Source organism: Amblyomma americanum, chromosome 8 (assembly GCF_052857255.1).
Source record: "Amblyomma americanum isolate KBUSLIRL-KWMA chromosome 8, ASM5285725v1, whole genome shotgun sequence".
Taxonomy (NCBI): domain Eukaryota; kingdom Metazoa; phylum Arthropoda; class Arachnida; order Ixodida; family Ixodidae; genus Amblyomma; species Amblyomma americanum.
In genome coordinates this window covers 41,084,094-41,090,394 of record NC_135504.1, presented here as the reverse complement: position 1 = coordinate 41,090,394, position 6,301 = coordinate 41,084,094, and the positions used below count along the sequence as shown (strand labels likewise).

At 47.8% G+C, this 6,301-nt stretch overlaps 2 pseudogenes; both read right to left on the bottom strand.

Moving 5' to 3' along the window:
- Positions 1 to 1,069: 1,069 nt before the first annotated feature.
- On the bottom strand, positions 1,070 to 2,427 carry LOC144102328 (legumain pseudogene; annotated as a pseudogene).
- Positions 2,428 to 3,654: 1,227 nt separating this feature from the next.
- LOC144100237 (legumain pseudogene) lies at positions 3,655 to 5,050 on the bottom strand (annotated as a pseudogene).
- Positions 5,051 to 6,301: the final 1,251 nt, after the last annotated feature.

The following is a 6,301-nucleotide window of genomic DNA, read 5'->3' as shown; positions in this document are numbered from 1 at the left end:
CTTTGAAACGTCATGGGTCGTATACCTCGTTTTCTCACAAACACTGTTAAATGGTGTGTGTTGTAGGTCAACTAGCAGTAGCCCCGACTTTCCCGCAAGCTTAACATCATGAATAAACTAGTTTCAATGCTCATAAGGCAGACATCCTCCTAATTGGGGATTTCCACTAACCAATTATCTATTCGAATGATCAACCATTTCAGCACGCATTTAACAGCACTGCCCGTCGACAAAGCGCCGAGAAAATGCCGGAGGTAAGTCACACTTTAGTGAAGGAAAACAGTTATAAGCAGTCAAACACTTGAGATGATCGCTCAGGCCTCTCAATGTGTTTATTCGCCGTCCTACCCAGGCAGATAACAGTAATCCTTGACTCTAAGTGGTTCTCCAGCGAGTATTATCACAGCGCCTTCTTTGTACAGCTGTGACCACAGTGCTCATGACGGCTTCTTTAAAAGGAACCTCTGGGCCTCATAGTTTCTGACACCGAGTAGCCATGGGGCTGTGAACACTCTTGCTCTCTTTTCTGACATGGGCTTCGAATTTCGGCCTCTTCATGGAAGACATCGATACGGTGGATGCAATGCACGGCCGCAGGATAAAGTTGGGGGCTATTCTTGTGGCAGGATCTAAAACGTACGACAACTATCGGCACCAAGCGGACATTTATGAAGGAGATTACTATTGAGAGGATAAACATTCTTATCCCTTCTCCTCTCCTTGTTGTTGCTGTTTACAGGTATTTCACTGCTTAGATTTAGGAGAACGGAGCGAGTGCAGTGTTTTGTTTTGGCGCGTGATGCTCGTTCTTCGTTGTAGTTTATTTTTCGTGCACCGTTTCATTCTTTCAATCTCTGCGCACAACATTTTTCAAAGTGCAGGAGCGCGTTGCTTTAAAAGCAAAACACTAAACGAGAACTAGAACGTAGAGTGTAAAGCATCACGCGCCAAAACAAAACACTGAACTCCGTCCTCCTAAATCTAAGCAATGAAATACCTGTAAACAGCAACAACAAGGAGAGGAGAACGGATAAGAATGTTTACTCTCAATAGTAATCTCTTTCATAAATACATCCTCCTAACGTAACAAAACTGCCAATCTTTCTTATTATTCTTCGCCCCCTTTAGAATTCATATCTCTGAACAACCTAGACCTTTCTTCAGATACACAAGCAGCTATCTCAAAACTATGCTTGTAACAGGTTCATGTGTGCAAGCTTTGTCCATGGCAGCCGTCACCTCCGAGAGGGTGCAGCCGAACTCGCACGCGTTCGCCAAGACGTCGAGGTGCTCGAGGGCATAGGTGTTCTCAGAAATGCTGAAACAATGGTCACTGAAGTAGAGCACTGCAATTTTGTAGCAGTCAAAGTTTGTCAGAACTCTGTGTGTCGACAGAAGTGCCTTCGTGAGATTCCTGCTCTCCTGTGCAACGTACGTGGCGATCTTCGCCATTTTGGTCTCTAGGAAATACCTGTTGCCGATTGTCTGGTTGCGCTTTTCTTCCAGAGACTTCCGTTTCACCGAATCTGTGGCGGCCGCTATTTTGTGCTTCACGGCGGCTACACCAGCGTCACAGTCCGGGGTCTCAACGCATGGAACCTTCGGAGAAACCAGTGGTCTTTTTTTCTTGTCGCCTAGAAACTCCCATCGCGTCATCGCCGTACTGCATAACGTGGATCCCTGTAGTTTCGTCTCTGACAAACTGGTACAGCGCAGCGATGCTCCTGATTCGGGTATCTTGTGCGTCTGAATCTTCCATCCAGCTCGTGCTGTACTTGTTACCCAAGTATGCATCTCTGTATTCGTCCCAGTAGCAAGCGTATGAGGCCTCATTAGGATTCGCTGCCGTCGTCACATACACGTCGATGTCTTTGAGAAGGACGTTCTCGAACATAGATCCGAATTTTCACGCCTCCATGTGCATGGTCATCTTGGCGTACCTCTTTCCAGCGGGCATTACCTTGAGCACTGCAGCGAAGTCCGTCGCGAACAATGCTTCGTGATTGGGGAAATGGACTAAACCGTCGAGCCGTGGCCCGAGAAATCGATGAAGATGTGGTCCTTGGCTTCACTGGCGATGACCTTTTTGCTACCGCCTATGATCTTCTGCCCCTAAAGTATCTGGAGGAAGTTAGAAGGTGTCACTAGTATTCCCGTGTAGTCCTTAGGAACTCCCTTGTACACATTCGGTCCATTTGGGTGGTTTTATATCTTCTTCCCAGTTGGGTTCTCTGGGTTCTTGGCGATGTCGTCGTACAGCATCACAACAATGCGCCTGTCGGGGATACCGTGCCTGTGTAGCACCTGGTACGCGTGGCAAATGTCCGCTTGGTGCCGATAGTTGTACGTTTTAGATCCTGCCACAAGAATAGCCCTCAACTTCGTCCTGCGTCCGTACATTGCATCCACCGTATCAACGTCTTCCATGAAGCGGCCGAAATTCGACGCCCATGTCAGAAAAGAGAGCAAGTGTCCACAGCTGCATGGCTGCTCGGTGTCAGAACCTATAAGGCCCAGAGGTTCCTTTTAAACAAGCCGTCATGAGCACTGTGGTTACAGTGTACAAAGAAGGCGCTGGGATAATACACGCTGGAGAACCACTTAGAGTCAAAGATTACTGTTATCTGCTTGGGTAGGACGGCGAATAAACACATTGAGAGGCCTGAACGATGATCTCAAGTGCAGATTGAACAACAACAAGTTGATGAAAACGACGATTTGCAGTATCGCTGGAAGCTGCCGACGAGAAAAAATAACTCGAGTTTTAAAACGACTATTAGTGAGGGTGAGGGCGAGGAAGGGCCAGCAAGTTTTCCGACATGAGGGTGAAGGTGAAGGAGCGGCGGGTAATTTTTTAGCATGATGGCGAGGGTGAGGTTTAGGTTTATGGGTGTTTAACGTCCCAAAGCGACTCAGGCTATGAGAGAGGCCGTAGTGAAGGGATCCGGTAATTTCGACCACCTGGGGTTCTTTAACGTGCACTGACATCGCACAGCACACGGGCCTTTAGAATTTCGCCTCCATCGAAATTCGACCGCCGCGGCCGGGATCGAACCCGCGTCTTTCGGGCCAGCAGCCGAGCGCCATAACCACTCAGCCACCGCGTCGGCTGAGCATGAGGGAAGGCCATGGATTCCATGGTCGCTCTGGTCGGACACAATGAGTGGCCTTTCATAGCTAGAAGTTCTGCATACCAATGTTGGAAAATTCGGCAAATGATTTCAAACATTGATTATTTCCCGTTCCCCACACTCAAAACGATTACCCTACATGGGCATTTCGCACAGCGTATGTGACTACCGCAGAGAGCAGCCTCAGTTGGAGAACACAGAAACAAGTAGAGAATATTTTCGATTTATTTTCAAGCTCCCGTTTGAACATGCTAAAGATATCTTTGCCATAAGCTAAAATTTTCACTAATTCCGTGCTCAAGGCACAACAAAATAACTTCCTAAAATATAACATGCAAAACAAAAATTCATTCAGCTTACTACTCCATATTCAAAACCTAAAAACACTGCAAAACAAAATCGTACATAGAGGAATGCAATTTAAAACATTTGACTGTGCAAAATCCTATTTTACAAGCATACATGTATAACTACGGTACAAAAGCAGTGATAATATTTTTGCGTTTTTTTTTAAGCATCACGCACGAAAAACCCAGTAGAGACCAAAAAAGGCGCTTTTCGCTTAGACTATGCCCGTTTCAGAAGGATGAGTGCACACAACCTTTATTGCCTTAATGATCTCCGCCGGTTTGTACCTAAGCTCACAGGCGTTGACAAAGACATGGAGATGATGCAACGCGTAGGGGTTCTCAGCCAGGTTGAAACACAGTTTGTTGAACTCTTGCACAGCCGTTACGTAACAGTCAATATTTGTGAGAGGCTTCTTGGCCGAGAGGAGCGACTTGCCATTCTCTCGAGCTACAAGCAAGGCAGTGAGGTTCATTTTCGCCTCCAGAAAATATCTCTTCCGCAGAATTTTCTTCAGCTTATACCTCAAAGACCTCTCCACGTTCAGGTCGCCGGCTTTGTCCAGTTTGTTCTTCAGAGCGGTGACAGGAAGATCGCGGTTCGAAGTGGGCGCACACGCAACCTCGGGAAGATTGATTGGATTCGCATTCTGACTACCTTGAAATGCGCTGACGTAATCGTTGGCTATTTTCATATCACCGTACGCTCTCACGTGGCTGTGAATTGTTTCTTTTTGGACACGAATGAACTGGTCATAAATAGTTTCCGTGTTGAGGTCTACTTTGTCAGAGTCTTGCATCCAGTTCACGCTAAATTGACTGCCCAAAAACGCTTTGATTTGTGCGTCCCAGAAGCAGGAGTACGACGTGTCATAAGGATTTGTTGCCGTCATGGCGTACACCTGCGGTGATTCGTTGCTATCAGCACTGAACATGGATCCAGCATTACTAGAATCCATGTAAATGACCATCTTCGCGAACTTTTCACTCGTCCGCATCCTTTTCAGTACATCAGACAAACCGAAGGAGAAAAATGGCTGGCCTTCCGGGAACTGAATAAAACCAGGAGCTCCGTTTCCAGAAAAGACGAAAAATATGTGATCCTTGGGGCCGCTGGCGATAACTTTGCCACTACCTACTGTCACCTTGTTACCCTGGAGTACTTGAAGGAAGATTTCTGGGGTCACCAGGCCTCCTGTGTAGTCCTTAGGAACTCCCTCGTACACGTTGAGTCCGAAAGGGTGGTTGTATATTGATCCACGTTTTGGATTCTCCGGGTTGTCGGCGATGTCATCGTACATCATGACAACGATACGCTCATCGGGGACACCGTGGTTGCGTAGCACCTGGTACGCATGGCAGATGTCCGCTTGGTGCCGGTAGTTCTCGTAGCCCTTGGAGCCAGCCAAAAGGAGGGCCCAGATTCTTGTTGCGCCATCTTCACCGCCGTCGTTGTACTTGGAGTGCCCTGGCAAAGCATTACTGGTGACTACGAATGCAAAGAAAGGCAGGAGTAAGAGCCGTGACATGGTGCGACAATAGCGGGAGGTGTCTTCTTTCTCGGTGAGTGTTAAATGGCCAGTAGAGCTCCTTTATAGCTAGCAGTTGAGCCGCCTGGAGCAATTCTGGCGAATCGCACCAGGATGTGTGCGTACGCGATAGGCACGTGACAGCTTTGGCCAGAACACAGGGAACGAAAGATTGCAATTATCTGCTATGAAACGAGGTCAAACAGAGATTCATGTTGTTGGGCTACTTGGTTCCTCATATTGTCAGGGATGAGGACGCAGCAAAGTAGACGATTGGGCGTTCACCGCTATTTTTGTAGCTGACGCTTCACGCTGTCTGCCCCTGCCTTTTCTTCTCCTGTGTGAACACAGGGAGATATCGGCGGAGCGCACCAACACTGCCGATTCGTATTTTTGTTTCATGAGTGCAAACGGGTGGCGCCACTTACGTTGTGCACTCTGCGTATCGCTTCCTCTTTTTGTGCGCCTTGCACGGGCAGCAGCTTCGGCGTTAGATTTTAGTACAACTTTTCACGTCCTGCTGCATTTTCGTGTTGTTGCCAGCTGTCCGCACAGAGGAAATCTTTTTTTGCCCTTTCTGATTTTGTCTGGTCAGTCGCCCCCACACTGAGCGCTCTGCGGGGACCGAGCGAAGAAATTTTAAGTATAGCCTAAGCTTTTGCTCGGGCAACATTTAGGCCATTATTACAGCCGCGTGCGCAAAAGCAAATATGAAAATAATGGTAGAGAATTCACGGCCGCCCCACTACAAACTCGTTCGCAAATACTAAACGGTAGCTGGGTAGATGCCTACAAGTATTACTGCGTGTTTTCGTATTTAGCTCGCAATGTCTTCGAGCTCAGCTCGATTTTCAAGCCACTGTATGCTCAAAATTCAAAAGTAATATTTTATACCCAGCCGCCAATGAAGCTTTCCTAAAGCCTTGACAGAAAATTGTTTATCAAAATGAACAATCCCAAAACAAAAAAGTGCAGTGTGAAGCAGTTGGAATGACAGCGGCTACTGAATTTGTGTGCAGAGTTCAGCTTGGGATTGTTGGTCTCTAAAGCGAGCCCAGCGTGGCACCTGCCCCTTTGCGATGCCGCCTGACGGATGAAGTCGACATTACTTTCGGCGCGTGTGCTTGGACCGGGCTCGCTGTCCAGCTAGCACTTAACCTGGTAGGAAGCCTACGACGGGCCCCCACTGGAACGAGCATGACTGGCCAGTCAGGTTGGCTGTCGGCCTGGAAACCGCGTTTGGCCATTTCTCGGTAACTGGCAATGCTGTTCGAGTAGAAACGATCGACAAACG